The sequence below is a fragment of the Bemisia tabaci genome, chromosome 1 (assembly GCF_918797505.1).
Source record: "Bemisia tabaci chromosome 1, PGI_BMITA_v3".
NCBI classification, from domain to species: Eukaryota; Metazoa; Arthropoda; class Insecta; order Hemiptera; family Aleyrodidae; genus Bemisia; species Bemisia tabaci.
In genome coordinates, this window is record NC_092793.1 from 46,785,278 (window position 1) to 46,809,435 (window position 24,158).

The 24,158-nt window shown below is 42.8% G+C and overlaps 1 protein-coding gene across 1 annotated transcript in view; it reads left to right on the top strand.

Moving 5' to 3' along the window:
• The window catches only part of Rap1 (RAS oncogene family member Rap1), a 48,557-nt gene that overhangs the window by 1,035 nt on the left and 23,364 nt on the right, over positions 1-24,158 (top strand). The gene's annotated exons all lie outside the window — the stretch shown is intronic.

Genomic DNA, 24,158 nt, shown 5'->3' on the forward strand with positions numbered 1-24,158 from the left:
GCAAATAAGTTCCACTCGGGTAATTAGTGTACTCAAGATGAAAGTATGTAACATTGTATCTCTGTTACCTCGTTCCGTTTTAAATATCCTGACACATTTTTCTATTTCATAGGAGGCGTGACAATTGTTTGCGCTTATAATTTTGTCTGAATTTTCTTGTTCTTTCAGAAATACTTGCCTTCTTGAAAATTTAAATCTCAGGCTTAAATGTAGAACAGTGTTTCACTGTACGAATGCGTTACATTGATGTACCAATAAGTTCTAAATGAATGGGTTGATGAGTTTCAGGCCTGAGGTCTGCCCTTTGCAGGCTGTGGCAATCTTCAGCCATGGCTTAGCCAAAATTCAAATAATCCAGGTGTTTGTATGAATCCAATATGCAAGGGTTGAAATATCTCCAGTTATTGTGGTGGCAAAATAGTTGCATTTGGTTGCCTTTGATCATAGATATCACATCCCTAGTCGAAACCCGGAATCAATAACTCTCAGGTCAATGCAGATTATGAAATACGTACAAATATTTGAAAATTCTGTTATAATCTAGAGAAACAAGGTTGCTACACCTGAGAGCCCTCCGCGGTAAAACCATAACTTGAAAGGAACTTTTCGCAAGTGAAATAAGTAAGTAAAGTTGTGCTCCGAAATGCTGTTGCTCTGTGGTCCCAATGTATGCAAAAAACATGGCCCCAGTGTCAAAACCGTGTGATGCATTTGGTTTTCATTCATCATGAATCTGGAATTATTAAATCCGATATCAAGTTAGGTATCATTCATCACTCGTTAAAAGTGTTGAACTTGTTGACAAATTTAACCACTCTATGGTGCACGCTACAAAACTGTATCGCGAAGACTATTGATGAGCATTTTAAAAATGGTAAATTTTCTGAGATGTCATGCATTTTACTAAGGTCTTGAGTACTAATTTTAGAATAGGGAGAAGTGAATGGAATTAGGAATCCTTTTACGGTGTCAGTGCTGCCTGTTATAACGGGAACCACCATCAACAGTAGTCTAGCCATCTAATGGAGAATACGGGTGCATAAAGTTGTTTCTCTCTGTTAGCTCAAACCCTACCCAGACTTTCGTATACAAACCTATTGTCAGGAGGGACTTAAAATTAAGCAGCTTAGAACTGGGGAAGGAAAAGATTGGACGGAAGTTGCATCAATCTGTACTTATACATCAATCATCAGCAACTGAATTTCTGTTGAATGGTGCCAATTTCTGATGTGACATTTGTCCAATCTTTTCTTTCCTCCGTTGAAGCATTGGAATACGTAAATTTTAATTTTTTAAATTTGTCTGGGAAGATCTTTCGCAATAGGTTCTTGAATTTAACTATTACTTAGGTTAAAGAATCATGTCATCAAGTTCCCTATCTATTGAGGAAGTTCTTCATGGCTATATAATATTGTACAAATTGGGTGAAAATGTACATATATTTCAGCTAATCTAACGCTTGGCACTTATATTGATATTATTTCATCCAAAGTTTAAATGCCCTTAAATGTTAGTCTTTGTTCAAGCCTAGAATATTGCAGCTAGAAACGAGTGTATTGGCCTGGCCGCAGTTGCAGTTGAACATAGGGAGAGTTTTTTTTCCACATCAAGAATGTATGGGCTAATCTAGTATGTTAAGGGTAAAACCACCAGACCATGTATCTTGTTTGCGGTGCTTAAAATTCATAGCTCCCATTTCATTTTCTTGAAGGAGGAAAAATCAATATCATTTCCTAAAATTTGCACAGAGTCTTCTTCGCACAGATAGAAAAAAAAAAGAAGTTTTCAAGAGTGCACGTGGGTGGTTTTCTATTTAAAAACTAGAGTATGTCTGGAAGTCTGTGCACAATGTCGCAAATCGAGATGCGCCGTCTGATAGTTTCACCGTCAATGTGCTGTTACTTAATGCTAAAAGTGGGTCAGTTCGGCCAGTCACAGAGCATTGTGTTGAACACTAAGAATTTCTTCTCCAAGCAGACTTCAAGATAGTATTATTTTTAGTAGGTAATATTTCGCTTCGGATAACAAATGCTGTACTTACATATAAATGTATCAGCCATTGTTGAGCATACTCTTGGCTCCATATTAGAAAATCATGAAGTTGGTATTTCTAATTGATTAGGTATGCTCACACGATTTTTTGAGAGGGTCTCTACCCCTCCCCCCCTCCTCGACCCCCCAGGGAGACTTTGAGGGGAAATTCAGGCGCGAAATTCTGAGGGTACATGCATCGATCCCCTGGCGAGTTAATATCCATCAAAAACCCAAAATCGAAAAAAAGGACTGCTATGTTTTGTTTTAAATTTGCCCATTCAAATGGTTCTAATTGCAAAATGAAGTTCTAATGTCCTAAACATAAGTGTGCACTTATGTTTAGTACGCACGCTTAGCTTTAGTTTTACCACGAGTCTTGTACTTAAGTAACTCAATATTGTTGATTCTGTCCAATTTTAAATCGGACTTTTTTTCAACAAAAAAGAAAAAAGAAGAACAATTTTTAGGTATGTCTTTGAATTGCCTCTTTCAAGACCGTACTTAATGTTCAAAATACATGTACCAATTCTATTGCTTGTCAGCAGAAACTATGTGGTGAATTCACCCATTGGACCAAATTTTGTGAGAAAGAACTACTATTTCCGACTCATCCGTAAAAACACGTATGTGCATCGGGAAACTAATGGCACATACGGACGTATTTATGCTAAAAGGAACTATGTTACACGCAAACCCTATGCACATAGTTCCTTCCAGCATAAATACGTCCATACGTTCTTTCTAAACTGAGCCTAAATTCGTAGTTCTTACTTGGATAAAGGAGTCCAATTATCCCAGCTATCCTTTCGATTGTCCGTCCGTCTTCGTTAAAAAGACCCATTTTGGCGCGAAAATCGACAACATCAGCGAAAGGGGTCCAGCGGCCGGCGAGTCCGGTGGAATTGATTCAATTACCGGGGGATGAGGGCTGCTGCGTGGGCCGCGACCGGGGAGGGGTGGGGGGTCGAATTGTCCCGTCGATAAAATTGAATAAGGAAACCCGGCTTCTTGGATAGGGAGGGCGGCGGGGAGTCAATTTTGAGCGACGACCGTATCGCTGTCCGCGTCTTGGTTGTGACGTAATTAAGCCCCAAGATCAAGGATATCGCCCCGGTCCGGGCGACGCTGATGCTTTCGCGATGTGGGCGGGATGGGAGCCGCTTCCTATCCGGAGTAGGTCAGTGTAAGTACCTGTATCCGCCGTGTATCTTCTTGTGGACCTCATTTCAGCCAAGGGAAAAGCACGTAAAGACCGGCCACCAGGGGCGCCTACCTTGCGCCTTGAATCACGTAATTCACGTAACGCGCTCAGAGGGGTTCTGAGTTAGTGTTATTAGGGAAGGGGGAGCACGGCGTTTTTAGGGGAGGGGGAGGGGGGACGAGCACAGCGTAACGTAAAATTTTCCGAACACATCGCGCAAATCGTCAATTCGCGCTTTTGGGTGGTAGCTCGTTTGTGCCATAAGATAGTAGTGTTGAGACGATAGATGGGTACCAAAAGACGTCACCTCTCTAACTAAGGGCGTATCTCGATTTCCGCATGAGTCCCCAAAAGCATGGATTTATACGTAAAACAGGGCTCACGTGGACATCGAGGTACGCCCTTGCGTCAGAGTGGCGACGAAGAGAGGAGGAATCAAATAGTTCTGTTTGGTTAGGTCAGGTTTGGTTGGTTTCCAAGATTGGGCTTTTGGGCGACTACTTGTGTTTCAAATTCACGCTTTGGTTCGTGCATCTTTGCGCTTTCGGGAATTTCCGCTCAGCTCCGTTTTCACATGCATATATGTCGCTCCCTTGGGTGCAGAAACTTCCCAACCACGCGACTGTCCGTTCGCGTAAAATGGGGGGGGGGGGAATCCATGTGAGGACGAGAAAAATGGGGGAACCCACGTGAGGACGAAAAAATTGGGGTGAATCTTGGGAGGTGTTTTTTTTTTTTTTTTTTTTTTTTTTTTTTTTTTTTTTTTTTGGTTAAAGGGTTTAGGAGGAACTTTACTGTTGAGTCCGCTACTATGAGAGAACTTAACTGTCAAGCACGCTGTTTTTGGGGGCTCTCAACTGTCGACCGCGTAACTTTATGTGTCGAGCAGTGGGAACCTAAATGTATTTTGGGGGAACCCTTGAAAGTTTCTGAACCCCTGGTCACTCCTACAACGCGCTCTGGCGTTCTGCGACAGACAAACGCCACATGTGCCTATTTTCTCGAATGCTATCGGGCAACTTACAACGCAACAATTCAACTTTTCAACCTTCTAAAAATCCGAATGCAGACCAAGAGTGGGGAGAGGGAAGCTTGAAACAGTGGGGAATTTTGGCGCCTCACGAGAGTCCGTGCTGCTTGGTTGCCTCTCTCGACTAGAGTCCCTTTTTACTGAGAGTCAAGACGACACCCACTCGTGGAGTCACAAACGGGAATAAAGATTACAGAAATTGAACGTTTTTCGTAAATTTTGATCGGCCCATTCTCAAATTCCTTTCTCCGTTCCTTCTCTCACTCCGTTTGTTCCTTGTCGAGCCCGTTATTTCCCGGTCCATTCTAGATTATAATCTTTGTAATCGGCGAAAATTTAATCTTTATTAACGTTTGTGACACTGTGGAGGCTTAAAATACGGGAACCAATCAGAAATGGATTCACAATGTCTCGACTCTCAGTATAAAGGGACTGTACTCTCGACTGGCTCGGCTCCTTCTTCAACCTATTTTCTTGACGAGCGGGGAAGTATTCGTAAATCTGCGTCCCTGCCTTTCTTCAGCAGTACTGATAACACTCTTTGCTTCTCGCGGTCATATTCAATTCTATCGATCTACTCTCTCGGAACCGCACTAGGCTCGCGCCAGCCCCGTGTTCGCTTTCATCGGCGCTTGCCGAGATGTGTCTCCTGAGTCGAGTTAATTTACCTTGTTCGTTTTTTTAGCTCCTGCGGCCGTCCCACCGATCCGCGCCTCGGGATTGAATCGCGACCCCCAGGGACGCTCTCTGGCGGAACCTTATGGCGACGTCAACGTCCAAGTAAACGCACCGCCCTACGTTGCCGTCGCACCTGTAAATGCGGGAAAATATTTGCGATTTTCGACAAGAGAGGGATCTCGTATTGGCGGAATAATCCGGTTCATCCAGAAAAACTGATGACACGTACATCGTCACCCTCCAGCCAAAGTATCATGAGTACTATGTGCAGTTAGATTTTATGTTGCCGGACTTCAGCATTCAGTACTTCAATGCAAATTTCAGGGATTGATTTTGGTTAAAAAAAAGAGATATTAAGTATAGTTTTCAGGTGATCCCGCCCATTAGTTCTTGCGTAAGAAATTCGACTTTGAGAAGTTTGGCAACACCGCGCGTAAGCACAAATGGCGCTCGTGATACTTACTTCGATCACAAGGTGACGATGTATGATGTTGCTTCTAAAATGGGCCTGCAATGGAGATGTTGCATATGTAAGGTATTTGCGATTTGATTGTTGATTCTACTGTAAAAGTTCGCGAAAAACACGATGGTGCCACTGGTTTTCTCTGAAATCAACTCCCAAGCTCAAAAAAAGCTCTCTAGTTGAGGTCAAAATGGAGGGGATATCCCACCCTACCCTGAGAGTCTACTTCTACATCAAGACATACTCTCCATGCCAAGATAGGGAGCAAATACATTAGCAGTGATGCCATGTTTTCAGTTTTAGAGTCCCCAAATGAAGTGGCAGCCCTGCCAATGTATTTGCTCCCTATCTTTGCATGGAGAGTATTTCTTGATGTAGACGTGGACTCTCAGGATAGCGTGGGATATCCCCTTCATTTTGGCCTCAACTTGAGAGCTTTTTTTGAGCTTGGGAGTTGGTTTCAGAGAAAACCAGTGGCACCGTCGTGTTTCTCGCGAACTTGTACTTAAGAATCAACAGTCAAATCGCAAATTCCTCACACATGCAACATCTCCATTGTAAACTCTTGTTGGAAAATATTTAGTCCATTTCGTCTTTCATCTTCCTCACATTAAGTTGCAAGTTTAACTATTGCAGTGAGTTCACTTGTTACATTCAACAGAATACCTAATTCTCGGAGATGGAGTGAAGAACTAATGTTCTCGGGGATCGGAAGCGATCGTAGCACGAAGTCGCGGAGGGTTCATCAATTATACGGAAAATCTTCCGATCAGCTTGGGCACACAATGGAGTGCCGTGCCATGTTGAGCCGAAAGCAGCTCAGTTTTCCGTTTGCAACCGTAATAAGCCCTCCGATGCTGAGCGTCACGTGAAAACAGTCGGTTCTCGTCCCACGTCAAGAGACGAACGACTCTTCCCGGAAAACCCGAAATTGATCCTTCTGCTGCCTCCGCGGTGCCGCAAAGTCGCGAAAAAATTCAATCCCGAATGTTGTTTAAAGCGAAATTATCACCTAAATTGAGGACAACTCAGGAAGAAGTGCTCGGCCCACATCATTTCGCGGGTAAGCAGGATGTTTACAAGTCCGGAATTTCCGGAAAGTCTGGAAATAGTACTGATTTTGTAAGGGCGGTCCGGAAGTATTGAAAAAGTACGGAATTCAAAGCGAGAAATTCAAATGTTTAAATTTTTTCGAATTCCGTCAAATGGAGGTACTGAAAAAGTACTGAATTTTTCTGCTGAGGAGGTACCGAATTTCTTGGGAATGTTTTGAAGAAGTACTGTTAAAATACTGATTTTTGGCCAGCCTGTTTTATTAGACGCCCTGGTAAAACAAAGTAAAGAAATTAAGAAAGTATTGAAAAGAATCAGAGCAAACATTTTTTTTGACTCTAATTGAAATTTTTTTGGAATATCTTGGCCTTGTTTTCCCCGCAAAATGGTGTGAACCCAGCACCAGTTTTCCATCCTTGTGTCGTACAGCTCGGGCCACTTCTCAGTGTTTTTTCTCTCAAGAAGAAGTGTAAACATGATTTATGTCAATCTCATAATCTGAATTTTATTCGAGGAACTTTAGACTGGCTTTGCGGATTGTTCTTCGAAAATTTCGTATTCAAGCGTCAAAATTATTTTTCCATAACACGTAAAATCCCCCTAAAAGGACGACCCTATAGTCCAGTATAGCAGGATAAGGAAAACTCAACTAGTCTTGCTCAAATGCCTACATTTTTTGCAATTTTGAGGACCAGCAATGATGTATTGCCTTTATTGAAACAATCAATGAATCTCTCGGAAAATTGAAAATGTCCTAATAAAAATCAATAATAGTTTACTTCATCGACTTTAAAAGCGGCGTTGGCATTATGTTGATGTGTTATTGAAACAAGCAAAGCACCCTCAGTTATTATTGCATGCAACAAATAGTAAACGAATTTCACAGTAACGCCTGGATGCAACTATTCGGGCTCCACGGATGTCCGTGTTGCATATGCACGAAAGTGAAGGCGTTTTGACTCTTCAAGCGCGCATAGCTTCATCCGAGGGTCCATAATGACAGAGCACCTTCAATATTTCATCTATACCACGAGGATACTTCTAGGACACGAATAGTTTCTCTACAAATCATGCTCAGCACATCGCGAAATCAAAACTGAAGCTCATAAAACACATACATCCCGCGCATGTTTGCAACTGTTCGTACCAAAGAGACGTATTTGTAGTTTAAACGAAGTATCAAAGGAACTCTTGCTGTGCAGTCCACCAACCCGCCACAGGTAAAGTGGCGAGTGCCTGGACAGTTAAAACGCCTTCGCTTTTGCGCGTATGCAACACGGACATCCATGGAGCTCGAATAGTTGCATCATACGTCATATTGCAATTCGTTTAGTGTTCGTCCCATGCGATACTAACTGAGGTCGTCAGTTGCATGCTCAAATGTGTGTTTCTAACGAGACGTATATGTTTTAACGTCATCTTGACTTTTTTGGCAATGAGCGTTAAATCGGAGCTCAAAATACGCAACTTTGGACTTCATTTTCGTCTGTCAACATAGATATTGTTTAAAAAAAAATTGAGGAAATTCCTGTGAACTACCTACGTGCACTACTGCAGTCAGTAATCTCCAAAATTGAAAGGATTCAAATTTATTGATAGAGTTTTTTATTCTATGCCTCCTACGCGTTCTAACGACCAACATCAGGCTGTTTCAGGTACTGAAACAACTTTATTACAACGTCGCAAACGGAGGTACGTGTTTTCGCACTTTAGCTGACGATATGTCTAACATGAACCGAAATATTTTTTAAACTTATCCAAATATTACTCACATCGTTTTGAAAAGTTTTTCTAAATATTTTCTAATACGCGTTATTTTTTCTTTTAGAAATGGTCTAGGCGGATCTCGCGAAATCCCCGTGTAGATGTTTCCTAAATTTTTTCCAAATAAGTCAGGTCCCCCCCCCCCTCAAAAATAGGGTATTCTTTGGCTTCTTTTAAAAATGTTCTGAGAATATTGTAAGTGATATACTTTTAATGATATTGTTACAAATTGATTAACATATTCCCCTTTTCAATTTTTAAAATAACGCTGAAAAATTCGACCAGACTAGTGTTCAAAGTTGTTTATTATTTCGTATGAAATACGATGTATATTCTGTAAATATTTTTCCCCGACTGGGTGTGCCATTCTTCCAGGTTACCCACTGGCGGAGCCAGCAAATTGGCAACATTGTCTTTACTCGATTTGAATCTATGGAAATGTATCGATCCTTGAAGGGGCCATGTGCTCCGACAAGAATCGATTATTTAACATAGGTGTAAATGGAAGGAATCCGGTGTCGCCAAATTGCTGACTCCGCCTCTGAGGTTACCCCAGTCCAGAGTTAAGAATTTCATGAAAGATTATAAAAAGAAATTTCATTTAACACGCAGAATTCAGGATTAAACCCTTGAAACTTATGAATCTCCTTAAGTTCATTTATATGCACGTGGTAAACTGTGAAAGGGAACTTTAGAAATGCCCAGAAAGTTGAGTAAAACAGCAAAAACATAATTTTGAATTTTTTTTCTTAAATTTTGGTTGAACACACAGCGCACAGCCGTACCGGTTGAACACCAAAATAAATTTTACGGATAAAGTAAGACGTAGCTTTCATATTTGGAGCAAAACCAATTTCTTGACTGTAAAGAATCCGAGTACTAAGTACCCCCTAATAGTATATCCTTCTTTTTATGTACAAAAGGGAGGGAGGGATCTTGAACTATCTTTGAAACAATTTAAATGATTTTTTCATTTGTCTCTGATTTTCCAACTGGTCTAATTGACGAATATTATTCTCTTTAAAAATAAAAACAAATTCTGTTAGAAAAAATAAGCATTTTTGACATTTTGTCGGTCGAAAGAAATTTCATTGGGAAAAAAGAAATTTCATTCGATGAAATTTCTTTTAGCAACTCTGCCCCAGTCGTGTGGCTCTCGGAAGAGCATACTTACTCTTGACTCACCTTGGCCTCCGATCACCCCGCCGTGCGCCGTGGTCGCTGGACGTGACGTAATAAGAGTGTGGATTCGTTGCGTTGGCTCGTCGCGACCTTCTCCGGTCCCAATACAAATTCACGCCGTTGCACTTGCAGTTGCGTGTGAATCGTCATCGTTGCGACCGCGCTGCACCGCCCCCTCCCCTCCCCCTGGTCCTCCCTTTGACGATGCTGTACTGGAATTCGTGTTTTAACAGCTGCTCGTCTAATTACTCCCGCTTGATCAGCCCTCTCCCCCTCCGCGCCTACACCCTCACCTCCCCCACATCGATAACTCTAAATTTAGAGGCCTCCCCGTGGCGCACTTTCGCACTTGCAGCGGCGGGATTTTTCGCTCGTCCTCCCCCCCCCCCCCCCCCCCGCCCCTCTCGTGGGGAGTCCACTGGAAATCAGTTTGTACCACACTTTGAAAGATAGAAGAGAGGGCAAAGAGAACATTTAAGACGAAAAGTTTCAAGCCGTTCCCCAAATTCAATTGAACCGCCTTTTTTTAACCGAAGTTCTGCCGAGAGACCATGAGGAGGAAGGGAATAAATTAGGGGTAAAACCGGAGTAATAGGGAATAAAATGTAAAAAGTAGGTAGGCAGGAAGGAAGAGACGAAGGAGAAATGTAGGAAGAGAATGAATCGGTGTTGTGGCGATTTAAGCCTTGGAATTCGTAGTCGTTAGAAAAAGCTGCTCGAAATTATAATTTGGCCCCTCAAGGGCAAGAAATAGCCGGATTGTATTGCTACGCGCTCTGTCGGCATACTTTAAAATGAAATCTTTGTGCCGCTCTCTGATTGGTTCATCAGTTTTAGGTTATCATGAAGCTTCAAAGTTGGCCCAATGTAAACAAACCCGATCCAGAGGAATACATATTATCGGCTGAGAAATGAATGATAATCACAGTCAGAGGTTAATTATTACAGGCAAAAAAATCCACTAAAGGTCGATCCGAACTCAATTCAGAAGTTGATCATAAAAAAATGTCCGCCAAAATCACGTCTAGAACTTCGTCGAACTTTGTCGCCATCTAGTTTGTTTACATTAGGCCAAACCACTGGAGCGGAGGGGCTGGGGCTTGTTTACATTGGGCCAACTTTGGGGCTCCCCAGCCGACCAATCAGAGAACGGCACACTTTTTCTGCAGGAAAAGGATTGAGATTTCAATACTCTCCTATGTACAGGTACTCTAAATGAAACGAGAAGCGCAGCCCCTATCTAAAAAATTAGCCTCTGTTGAGCAAGATTTTTTCCCGGCGGATACTGAGGAATCTATGCACTCTGTCTATTCTATGCACCTGACGGAAGGCAGGATGTGGGTAAAAGTAGGTGAGCGAAACCGTGTTGCTTGTCCGCATTGTGATCGAATCGCTTGCCCTCGCGGCACTCGGCGCGTGCGAATCAGCGCGCCGCGCGTTCGCACACGTGCGTGGCAATGTCCAGTGATTTCTCACTTGCATCGCTTGTCCATTGTCTTAAGAATGGAGTTTATTCGGATCTGGTGAAGATTGAAACCACCTAATTTTATGTTGAACCTAATAAAATGTGTGAAAAGGTTGGTTTTTTCCTTTTTTTCTATAGATCAGTTGCGCTGCGGAGTGATTATTGAAATTAATAGCAATTAGGTATAGGACTGATCTGATCTCCCAAATAGAAATTTATAGTCCCTCTGAAATTAATAGTCAAAGCTATAGATAAAGAAGACATAGTGAGTATGGAACAATCCTATTGGTTGAAATGGGCGGTTCCTATAGACAGATTGAACGGTGCGTTCCCTGGACAGGGTGTCTACTAGTCGGGAATTTCCGGAAAGTCTGGAAATAGTACTGATTTTTTAAGGGTGGTCCGGAAGTACTGAAAAAGTGCGGAAGTTCCGCAAGGAGGTCCGGAATTTTTTTCATTTCTGAACGAGAAATTTAAATTTTTGAAATTTTTCGAATTTCGTCATATGGAGGTACTGAAAAGGTACTGAATTTGAGAAAGTACTGTAAAAGCACTGATTTTCGGACATCCTGTTTCTGTAGACACCTTGCTGGAGGTCGGGGTGGGATATCAAAAATTGAACTGACTCTCACGGATGAGTCCTAAGACTTTCTTCGTGTCGGAAGCGGCAACGTCACATAGCGTCACGGAATCCCGCCTGAATGCTCCCCGGCACAGGTGCCGTGTCGCATTAAAAAATCTCAAATTCTCTGCGTAAATGCACGGGGAGTCACGGCGAAACTCGTCAAACAGTCACCGTCGACATGCAGTCGCGGAATGAGTCATGCTCGCGCATCCAGAAAATAGGATATACCGGGCTGCTGCTCTGGAGGCAAAGTTGCCAGATTATGCAATCAAGTGCAGATATTTTACATAGGTTTGAATGATGGGAAGTTCTGAAATCTCAGCACTATTTGGCAACTTTGTCTGGAGGCTTCGCGCGTACGGATTTGGATTTGGCTTACTTTTAGTGCATAACTCCGCGCTTTGGAGAAATTACATATTGAGTCCGCATACGGGGTGACAGCATTTCGTGCCATGGACAGCCAGGCAGAGGCGGATCCAGGGATTTGGCAACACCGGATTCCCTCCATTTGAACAATGTTGAATAATCGATTCTTGTCGAAGCACCTGGCCCCTCCAAGAATCGATACAGTTCCATAGGTTTAAATGGAGAAAAACAATGTTGGCAATTTTTTGGGTCCGCCATTGCAGCCAGGGTCTCCAGGGGTGTCTACAAGTCCGGAATTTCCGGTAAGCACGGAAATAGTACTGACTTTTAAAGGCGGTCCAGAAGTACTGAAAAAGTGCGGAAGTCCGCTAAAAGGTCCGGAATTTTTTTATTTTTTTGCCGCAATTGAAGCGGGAAATTCAAATTTTTGAAATTTGCCGAATTTCATCAATTGGAGGTACTGGAAAAGGACTGAATTTTTCCGTCGAGGAAGTACTGAATTTCCTGGGAATGTACTGAAAAAGTACTGTAAAAGTACTGATTTTTGGCCAGCCTGTCTTAGTAGACACCCTGACATCGAAAGTTAGGCAATTTACAGGAAGAGGTGGGGAATTCCGCAATTAGAGAGGCGGCTTAGCAACTTCAGCCGGTGGCATTCGACAGAGTGCCAACAACTCTGAGGTGCTCTTTTCCACATTTGACGCGCTTATTTTATCAAGGCGCCCAGTCGGATTTTTTTCGAAACCAAGTTTTTGACGCAAAAGTACTCATTTTCCGCCTTCTGTATAGTTTTTCTTGTTTCCTAATTGTTTTTTCAGTGTTGGTACCTATTCGAAGTAAGCGATTCAGTTTGGGTCGCTAGACGTGAAAATGTCGTCCGAATTCTAGCAAAATCAGTGCACCTAATTTTAAAAGTAAAAGTCGATTGGAAGTTTTGTTCGAAAATCAGAGGAAGTCGGAAAATTTTAAATTTTGACAACGTCAATTCGAACGCACTTACGGCTTTCTCACCATCTATCTCTCGTTTTCATACAATTAATAGGAATAGCGCTGTTTCAGCTATTTAGTTATTTCATCTTAATGAAATGCGACGAAATTTGAAAGAAATTCGATTTCGAAAATTTGAACGTCACGGCTCTCCTCGCTTTCGCGGCAGCCCTGTCGTTCTCTTAGCTCCACAATTCGTTCCAGTTTATAATTCTTGCAAAACTGGAAAAAAAACACATTGGATCTAGATTCCGGACTCCTAAAAACATCGACAAGAAAAATTACTCTTGATTATTCAATCAGAATCTAGCTTAAATCAAGAACCAAGCCTCTTAATCCAAGCGGATTTCGTTTTGATACAAGCAAAAATCCGATTGAATCAAGAGTATTTTTTCTTGTCAATGTTTTCAAGAGACTCTAGATCCAATGTGTTTTTTTGCCAGTGAACCGCGGTGAAAGTGTGATCTTCCCGCCCATTTCTGACACTGGGTCCCTCGGAAAATATCCGGCAACTAGGGACCACCACTGCCAGGCTCGCACAAGGTGATTTTAAAGTCGCGAGAAGTCCCCTAATCATCCCTCCCTCCCCTCGCAGCCGTCCCGTCACCCGTCCCTCAGCTAATCCTCGTAATTTATCGTCCCCCCCCCCCCTCCCCTCCTTTCCGACCAACTTCTCCAGGGCCCTGGTCCCCCGCCAAAGTTGCTGGACCGAAAAAGTTGGGATTCCGCGGTTTTTGAGGCGCGGCTCCTCTCTTAACTTGTGTTTTATGACGAGCCGTGACGTCTAGTCATGAATCTCAATTTTGGTGTCATTAGCGCGCTGTTGAAGTCGGCGCTCCTCCGGCGCACAGTGGAACGAGTCATTAGGAGACGTTCGACAAAATTCAGAAACTTGAAACGCTTATAACTCCGTTTATACAAAACTATGAGGCTTTAAAGTGGTTCCATTGATTTCCTCGTGAAATTGCCTTCGGTAAGCACTCCTTGAAATTTAATATGTGACGAAATAAACATAATTATATAAGAAAGCCACCTAAATCTCAAAAGGATAGATAAAGAGAAGAATGATAAAGGGACGAAGCGGCGCACGGTGGTTCGAGTCAGCACGCGAGGTTGGACGGACATTGGAAACTTTAAACGCTTACAACTCCGTTTATATGAGACTTTGAGGTTCTAATAGTGGTTCGATTGATTTCCTCGTGAAATTGCCATCGGAAAGCACCCCTTGAAATTTAATATGTGACGAAATAAACATCAAAATTTGCAGTTTTAGTCAAGAATTTCATGTTCGACCTCTCTTATTGACTCGATACACTGTGTGGCGTAATGGCGTATCTCGATTGCCGAAGAGCCCCAGAAGACATGAATTTCCATACGAAACAGGGTTCACGTGGAAATTGAGATACGCCCTTATGTCCCTAGGGGCGACGGAGCGTGCTCGCGGCCGCAGCGCGCAGTGCAACGAACCATCGGGAGAGGTTTGACAAGAAATCTGTAGATCGAAGCATCTGAGATTAATCTACCTAAACTAATTAGTGAGTGCATGCGAGTGCAGAAATGCTTTAATGAAGAGTATCGACGAATTAAAAATGCTATCATTGTGAAAAGGTACCAACGACTTTTTTCGATGTGATTTTCGTGCGATTTAACGTGTTGAAAGTTTCTTCTTTTGGCTGTATTTCTCGCATGCTACAGACCTGCTTACGCTCAGGTTTTACATTTTTGGAAACGAACAGAAAAAATGTCTTCCAAGGTTGTAATTTGTTCAAAATAACCCTCGATATTAAAACGAGTGTAATAATTATGGTTTCAAACAATAATTTTCGCCTTCTTCTTTGTTTTTTCAGGTAAGTTCCAGTCTCGCTCGAGATGTTTTCCATGTTCTGATTCTTTTCGCATACAGCTAAGGTAAAAGTCCCTTTTGTTTTTCTGTCGGTTCATACTGCCTGTTCATCTTTGCCGAGACCGAAAAATGAGGGTTTGTGACTCTTAGATCATTTTTTTCAAACCCTACTCGTACTATTTGCAATATCCACATTCTTAATAATTAGTACATTGCATTGTTACTTCGTTGAATTTATTCCAGAAGAAATTCAACGGGTGTGTAAAGATGCCATTTTGTGTTAAATTGCAGTCGTACTTACGAGCACTCAGCACCATGAAAGCCTATTCGGTGCGACCAATCAGAGAGCAGCACACAAATTGTCGCCTCTCTCACGAAAGAACGTAACTTCATTTCAATGTCGCCAAATTTCCCCGCGCAAATTGCACTTTAACCAGGAGAATTTTGAGAATTTCGTATTGAAAATTTCTCTAAGAATTTTCCTCTGATCTCGTGTAAATTCAGAAAATTTTCAAGAAATAAAAATCGAGTAGGTACATTTTTGTAAAAAATTGAATCGTCAGAGTCAATTTTGCAACCTCGGAATGGACTTCAGTTCCTTAATGGAGAATTTGCACACAAAAATTTTATTGCTTCTTCTGAAAGTGCCCAATGAGCTGAGTTCGCTGTATTTTTCATAATTTTTTTCTGATATGGGAAATTGGAGAAAAATGTATTTAAAAGTGAGAAAATGTGCCGCCTTATGACGTCATCTGGCGGCATTTCCCATTTAAACACATGTATTTTAGCAGAATCGGTTATTTTGTCATATCTCCTCAAGTAATTGCTCACTTTATGAATCAAGGCTATCCTCGTGTTTAGTTCACTCAGTAGATTTCACTTAAACACGGAATTCATCAAATTTCAGACCCTTGCAAATTCTCCATCGACGGAATGACCACACGCTCCCCATAAGTGCTCAGGTACTCCAGAACTTGGTGCCTCGCAAATCGAAAACGAGGTTGCATTTCGAGTGTCGATGGTTGGAGCGCGGCTCTCGTCTGAATGATTAGTGCCGTTGACACGAAACCCTCGTCCCTCTCTGGTCCCTGCGATTCGTCGATGACGTCATCGTTTTGTATCAATTGCCCACGAGCTACCATGCGTCGGCAAATACCGAATCATGCGGCCGAGAAAGCAGTCAACCCGAAATTTTCCGCCCATTATAATATTGGGGTCAACCGGCTCCCATTTGTTCATAAATGTCCGTGGTCAAAGGCTGCCTCTTTTGAGTGCAAATACAGAAGAGAGGAATAGGGTCGTAAAAAATTTCAAACCGTATTTCGTTTCTCACCATATTTTTCGTTTTCACCTCATCGAAAGCCCGCTTTTCTCTAATGGAGAAGTTGCATGTGTGAGGGATTTGCGATTTGACCATTGATTCTTCTGTAAAAGTGCGCGAGAAACACGATGGTGCCACTGGTTTTCTCTGAAATCATCTCCCAAGCGCAAAAAGAGCTCTCAACGTGAGACCAAAATGGAGGGGATATCCCACACTATCCTGAGAGTCCACCTCTACATCAAGACAAACTCTCCATGCAAAGATAGGGAGCAAATACATTAGCAGGATTGCCGTCTTTTCAGTTTTGGAGTCCCCAAATAAAGTGGCAGCCATGTCAATGTATTTGCTCCCTATCTTTGCATGGGGAGTTTGTCTTGATGTAGACGTGGACTCTCAGGGTAGGGTGGGATGTCCCCTCCATTTTAGCCTCAACTTGAGAGCTTTTTTTGAGCTTGGGAGTTGATTTTAGAGGAAACAGTAGCACCATCGTGTTTCTCGCGAACTTTTACACAAAAATCAGTAGTCAAATCGCAAATTCCTCTCACATGCAACATCTCCATTCTGTGCGCAGCGCAACTGACCCAGTAGAAAACGAGGGATGCCAGAGAATTTTGGTGAAGGAAAGCCTGGAAAAGTCGGGGTTTGCCGGTCGAGACTATTGTAGGAAGTTTGCTTCGTTCGTGGTCCGATGAAGTTGGGAACTCTCCTTTGATCGCGTACAAAACTCATATCGATCGCTGCACCCCGGCCAATCGGGCATTATTACGATTCCATTGAATTACAGTCGGTCTCAGCTCAGCCAGCCTGCCAGCCCGCGATGACAAACCACCGTTTTTCGTATCCGTTAATGACAGTTTAACCAGGGACCAGCGGGTACGAAACGGGGAATGACACTCAGTGCGGGCCGATTATTGAAATTAATAGACAAAGCTATAGACAAAGAAGACATAGGGAGTATGGAGCGATCTTATTGGTTGAAATCGGTGGTTCCTATCGACAAAGGGAGAAAATGATAGACTAACTGTCGGGTTTCTCGTGGGTTGCCGTTAGTAAGTCTATTACCTACTGCCTTTGTCCATTGCAACCACCAGCTTCCACCAATAGGTTCCCTCCATATTCCTTTTGTCATCTTTGTCTGTAGCTTTGTCGATCAATTTGAATAATCGGCCCGTTGCGGGCCGATTATTCAAATTGATAGACAAAGCTATGGACAAAGGAAACAATAGAGATATGGAGAGATCCTATTGGTGGAAACGGGTTGTTGCAACGGAAAAAAGGAGGTAGGTAATAGACTAACTAACGGCAACCCACGAGAAACCCGACAGTTAGTCTATCATTTTCTCCCTTTGTCGATAGGAACCACCGATTTCAACCAATAAGATCGCTCCATACTCCCTATGTCTTCTTTGTCTATAGCTGTGTCGATCAATTTGAATAATCGGCCCGCAGCAGACATCCAGAGTCGATGATGCCGAATTTGAGCTGCCTCGCCTCGATGTGCCAGCGTTACCATCCTGCCGTGCTAAGGAAAAACGCCGTTTGAGCCTTCAAACATTGCCAAGTTTCCTTCGGTAAAAACCGAAATCCCTGGGAAATTTGTGAATATTTTTTAATAAAATTTTCAGATAATTTTGTTCGCAATTTAATCTAGAATATCTGAAAATTTCGAGAAAAAATGTATATTAATGCTATTAAAAATACTCATTTTATCGAGGGAAATTTGGCAACTCTCGAATGCTCATACGGCTTTCTTCCTTGGCACGGCAGCATTGACTGGCCGTTCATAAACAATTACTCGTCAATTTTTCCAGTTTCTCAGTACTCTGCCCCCGCCCCTCTTTAATCGTCTTAGTTTTTGTTGGCACGTACAGCCCTCAAAAGACCCCAAAATTTAATTTTTGCCGATTTCTCTTTGTACGTTTGGATATGCAATGAAGACTTGAGCAAGTTCCCCCCCCCCCCCCCCCCCCGTTGAAATATTACAACATTTCAGGCGGTTCATCCTTCTTGAGCCCCCACTTTTTAATTCGCCCATTCTTTCTGTATAAATGGGAATGCGGCTCAGACTGTCCACTGCTTCGGAGAATCCGATTCTACCTAAGCAGTGGTTTTTTTAGGGCGGTCCGGCAGTACTGATAAAGTACGGAAACGCAAGAATTCACGGAAATCGCTCGATGCCACGTGTGTGCTTTTAGACAGCCTGAAAAGTATGCAATCTCTCGTGCATTAATGATTAGTCCAGTATTTACCCACTAGATTGCGATTGTACAGCCTGAGATCTTCAGGCCTGCATGAGCCAAGTGGCTACGTCATTTGCGTCGCAATTCGCTTCACGTGAAAGAAGCATTTTCGAAATTTCTTGAATTCACTCACTGAAAGGTACAGTAGAAGTACTGAATTGGTCTGATGAGGAGGCACTCACCGAAATTTTTGGGAAATTTTTGTAAAAGGATGTTAAAATACTTTTTTTACCAGCTAGTGTTCGGAGACACCCTGGTGTGACTTCTGAAGCACTGTTTAGTGATGGTATCATTTTTCTTTGGTCAGGAAGCAGATTTGTATCTGGTAGGGAGCATGGATGGATTGCGGGCGTCGAGTTGGCAGCCCTCGTCGGGCGACCCGGTGTCATCGCGAGCGTGGGTGGGGGCGGACAGGGAGGAATAATGGACGGCCTTGGGGCGCGCGTTGAACGACGGTGGCGCGAAGAGACGAGACACAAGCGCGAGGCGATGTGGCTGCAGCGAGGAGGCATGATCAGAAGCTATAAAAAGCGGCCGTCGTCGACGTCGCGTCGCGTCGAGGAGAAATTGGCATGGCGGGAAGCATTGCGATGACGTAGACGGAGCAATGAGCATTGAAAGAAAAAGGCGCATGCGAAGGAATACGTAATTGACGAGGGGGTCTGATTAGCAGGAAGTTAGCAGATGAATTTATGTATCAAGTTCATTGCACGCGGATAAGATGTTGTCTCTTTTCAATCAAATTCTACTTTTTTATCATCGTTCTTCTTGTTCTTCTTCTTTTCCCTCTTCTTCCTTTTCCTCTTCTTTTTCTTCTAATTCTACTTCTTTTTCTTTTTCTTTCCTTTCTTCTTTTTCTACTCCTTCTTTCTATTCTTCCATTTCATCGTCCTCTTCCTCTTCTTTTTCTTCTTATTCTTCTTCGAATTCTACTTCTTTTTCTCTATCTTCTTCTTCATTTTCCTCTCTTTTTCTTCTTCTCCTTCTTCTTCTTCTTCTTCTCTTCTTCTTCTCTTCTTCTTCTCTTTCTTCTTCTTTTGTTTCTTCTTCTTCTCTTTTTTCTTCTTCTTCATCAGCGGTTCACAGAGTTACCGCGAGATTCACTAAAAAGTGCTGAATGTGGCCCCTTAATTTGGTCCATAGGAGCCCCTTGGGGACCCCTTGTAGCGAAAGTTTAGGGACGCTCGCCTATTACCTCCCTGAGCCAGCTCGTCCCTGAATCTAACCCACCTAACCTAACGTGCACCGTAAGTGCACGTACCATTATAATGTAGGCAGTAGATACCTTAATTATACGTATGGATGACAAGAATAGATTGAATTTATTTCCGCCATCTTTCTGGTTGATTAAATCGTCGCCTCCCATTCGAAGAGACGTAGTTTCAATCGAAGGTCGCCGAATTGACTCCTATTCGACCGTCCAATATCCATCCACCATTTCGCTGATTCTTACCTGAAGTCGGAAGAAAAATCAGCGAGATTATCAGTTAGGAATTCCGACAATTTCCGGTTTTGGATGGAACTTAAAAACTTGGAATAATAGTTACGTCCCCTCGTGTGGGAAACAACTAAATCCGACAACCGCGTCGAGTAGTTGCTTCATGATACTCGAATGGTAGCCGTCGATTTGTCTGATACAATGTTGATCACGTCTCAAGGCGGGAGAAGCGAGGGGCACTCCTCCCTTGCCCCCCCCCCCATCCGTGGGTGCTCGTGCGGTCATTTGGCGTGTCAAAGGTGAATTTCACGACGGCGCCCATTCTGTTCCTGATCCGCCCCTCCGTCGATGATATTGAACGTCTCGCCCGTCGACTGCTGCAATGCACCGTCAAATTGATTGATTCGTCGATCGACAGATTTTCCGTGGCGTATCAATACAGAGAGCTCGGTGTGCACCGAATGTGATATCAGTGAGGCGATTGCACTTGCCGCATCATGGTGGCAACTAGAGTCCTTTTATACAGAGAGTTCAGACAACGCGGCTTATGGATGTCACCAACGGAAATAAAGATTACACAAATCGGACGTTTTTTGTAATCTTTGTGAGGGTTGTGCTGCTGTGTCAAGGAAGAACGCTGTATGAGCCTTCAGACGTTGCCGAATTTCCTTTTATAGAATAGGTACTAGTCTTCAGGGAAAGCTGTTTTTTTCCCTCTCATTATTCAGAGAATTTTATTCGGAATCGTGCACGCCGGGCTTGTCGATTTCCTCTGAACTTTTTGTAGTGGTGAATGCATAGCTGAAGTGCCCTTCAGCTAGAATTGTATTTACAAACGGTGGTTTTTCTACGAGGATTTAAAATAAACGAGTGGTACGGAATATAACAAAAGAATATGAACTATGCAAAACGATAATCCGGGTATCGGAACTTGGCTGTTTTGAAAACGCCTTCAATTGCGGCGTGATACCTTACGCATTCCGGAGAGTTCAAATAGTTGTATCATTGCGCCGTAAGAATGTGACGGGAGATTTAAATGGAGATAGCCTCCATGCACGCTGGGACGCTGGGCGTGTCGATTTCCTTTAACATTTTTGCAGTGGTGAATGCATAGCTGAAGTGCGCTTCAGCTAGAATTGTATTTAGCAAATGGGTGGTTTTTATGGGAGTATTATAATTAAACAATTGGTACGGAATTAAACAAAAGAATATGAACTATGCAAAACGATAATCCGGGTATCGGAACTTGGCTGTTTTGAAAACGTCTTCAAATGCGGCGTTATACCTCACGCTTTCCGTAGAGTTCAAATAGTTGTATCATTGCGCCGTAAGAATGTGACGGAAGATTTAAATGGAAAATTCATGCAGGCTCGCCACATCCCATCTCTGGCCCTGGTACCAGTTTTAAGGTCCGGGCCCCAAGCACGGAGGGGAGGCGGTCCGAGGGGCATCCCCCGAGAAATTTTAGAATTTATACGACTACCTAATTGGACGCATTTTGAAGCTTCCATAAAGAATTTTTCCATCAATTTCTGCGGAATAATTATGTTTTTTTTTATACTTTCAGCACAAAATACTTGCGAATTTTTGCATTCAAAACATCTGGAAAATTTTTATTTTTTTGGGGGAGGGGCATATGATACTATTTTCAGTTCTATGAGGGCCACGCCCCTCTAAGCTGCCCCTTCGTTTGTCTATGGCAAGGGAGTTGAGCCATGAGCCATTGAAGTCGAGGATGCCCAGACTGGAGACCCTTAGCATCTGACGACGGAAGAAATTGAAACGCAGTTACTAAAAATGTCCCTCTGTACTGAAAATCTTGAAAATAGATAGAAATTTTCCAAGAAGTATACTTCTTTGAAAATTTAAGAAGAATTCTAGAGTGCCCCAGCGTGTTTCTGAAAATCTATTCACCTTTTGCAAAATTTTTAGGGTAAATTGTTCACTTTTTCTTACGAAACAAGGGTTGCATGTGAATTCGTAGTGGTTTTTCACGGGTAACACGGGCCCCCTCCGGGGCCCGGGACCCGGTACCAGGGACCCAGTATCCCCCCTCCCCCCCCTTGTGGCGGGCCTGTCGGAATCAGATCTAAATTATCTGAAAATTTCTGGAGGGAATACCTATTCATAATTCTCCTAAGAAATAAACATTTTACTGAAGGCAATCTGGCAATTATCGAGTGTTCGTACGACGTTTCTATACTTTAAGCTCCAAGACCTCCTAATTTTGCGAAACTGGTAACGCTTAGTTCCAGCGTTCTACCGGGCCGATTTTCATGATTTTTGCGGCTATCGACGGGCAATTGTCTCTAGATAAGCCAACTCTTTTCAGATTTTCAAAATATGGCCCAGGTTTTTTTATATTACGTGGTAAAGTTGCGAATTCTCCCATTTAAACAATGTAAATTTATACTTTTTGTCATAGTTCGTTTGAGCGTTCTACCGGGCCGATTTCCATGATTTTTGCGTAAATCGACAGGTAATAGGCCCTAGATGAGCCCGCTGTAATCAGATTTTGGAAAAAGGACCCAGGTTTTTTTAAAATCACGTTATAAAAGTGAATGAGTTTACAGAATGCTCCGGTACTGCTACCGCTATGCGCGGGAGGATGCGCAGTGGTCGAGGAGGTTGCGCAGTAGCTGTGTAGCCTGCGCATCAGCTCTACACTTATCTACACAAGATTCGCGCCAACGATTTCTCGTCGAGCGGTGGCCGAGTCGTCTAAGACGTCGAATGCGTCCACTGGACCTCGATGTGGGTTCGATCCCCGATTCCATGATATCTTAATTATTACCTGACTATCATTGTTCACTGTTTTACTGCAATATTTCATCAAGCAGTCATTCCAAAACGCGTCCTTTTAATTTTAAAGTAATTTTAAGTATAAAGTTTAAAATGGACCACTAGACAAGTCACGAATTTCAGCATTCTGATACATGTGTCGTAACTAAAATTTCACGTAAAACATGATGCGCACAGAAAAAATTACTGCAATGGGCCTGTTGCATGCAAGAGATACAGCCGTGCGAATAGACTATTTAGTGGTTAAATGACATGAAAATTACGATGGTCACATTAAAAAAGTCTAAAATACACTCCTTGCTGCGCAATTTGCGTTGTTAGGAACGCGCTTTTTCAAATTTCCCGCGTCTGGGGGCAGTTTTCTAATCACCGGAAACGAGCAAACGGCGGGCTCGGTGATTTCCGGAAGATGTCGAGTCGTTGTTGTTGTTGTTATTTTTTCCTTCAGTTTGTTTACAAACCCAACGTGATTTCTTAAAGTGGTCCATATACGCTTTATGCAGTAACCAAATCGATCAACTTTTAAATATCCAACGCAATCCTTCTACATTTCATTTCACGATATCACGAGCTCCGATTTTTAGGTTATGTTGTCAGTTTTAGTTGACCGGAAATAGCCGCGAGTTGCCGTTAATTGTTTCCGTTAGAAAACTGCCCTCAGACGCGGGAAATTTGAAAAAGCGCGTTCCTGACAACGCAAATTGCGCAAAAAGGAGTGTATTTCAGACTTTTTTAATGTGAGCATTGTAATTTTCGTGTCATTTAACCACTAAATAGTCTATTCGCACGGCTGTATCTCTTGCATGCAACAGGCCCATTAACTCCTTACACGGATATTTCATGATTCTTGATGCGTGAATTCAAACCACCCGCTCATGAAAACTCAATGCTCTACGTGATTAACATCGCGCGCTAAACATTATCATGACAGTCTCTGCGATATACAAATCTGGCAACCTCAATCTTGACGCTTTGGCTCAGCTACAGCAAATTTCTTATAGTTTGATGAAGCACATGGTGGGAAATGAACATTGCTTTATTGAGAAGATTGCTAAAACCGGTATAGTGCGCGATTTGACTCACGTAGAGCTTCGAGTTTCTTGTGAGCGGGCAGTTCAAATTCCTTGTAACCAATGTGAAATAAAAAGGTTAATATCTCCGTTAGGAGTTGGTTTCAGTCATTTTCATTGCGCGAATCGTGCTCTGCGTGAAATTTTGGTTTAGAAATATGTATCAGAATCCTTTAATTTGTACCTTGTCTAGTGGTCCATTAAAGTATATCTCATATCGTAATTTTTAGGGGAAAAATAAAACTAACACTGATAGGAGGGTAAAAATAGGGCCGCGAAGCGGCCCAGTGATTGCGCGGAGCGCCTTCAGGGGGTTGGGCCGCGTAGCGGCCAGGGGGCGTAGCCCCCTAGTTTCCTTATAGCACGATAGTGTGGTACGGAATGTGACTTGCAAATTTGGCAGCGGCTGAGGAAGAAAGCGCCACTTGTTGCATAGAGCGCCTCCTTGCAGCACGGTCGATGAAACGAACTGCTGAGAAGTAATTTGCTCCCAGCCCTTCTTCTTTTTTTTTTCTTTTTCTTCTTCTTTCCACGGACTGGATCGACCCATCGCGTTCTTGTGTTATGATGGATTTCCATTGACTGCCTCAAATGAC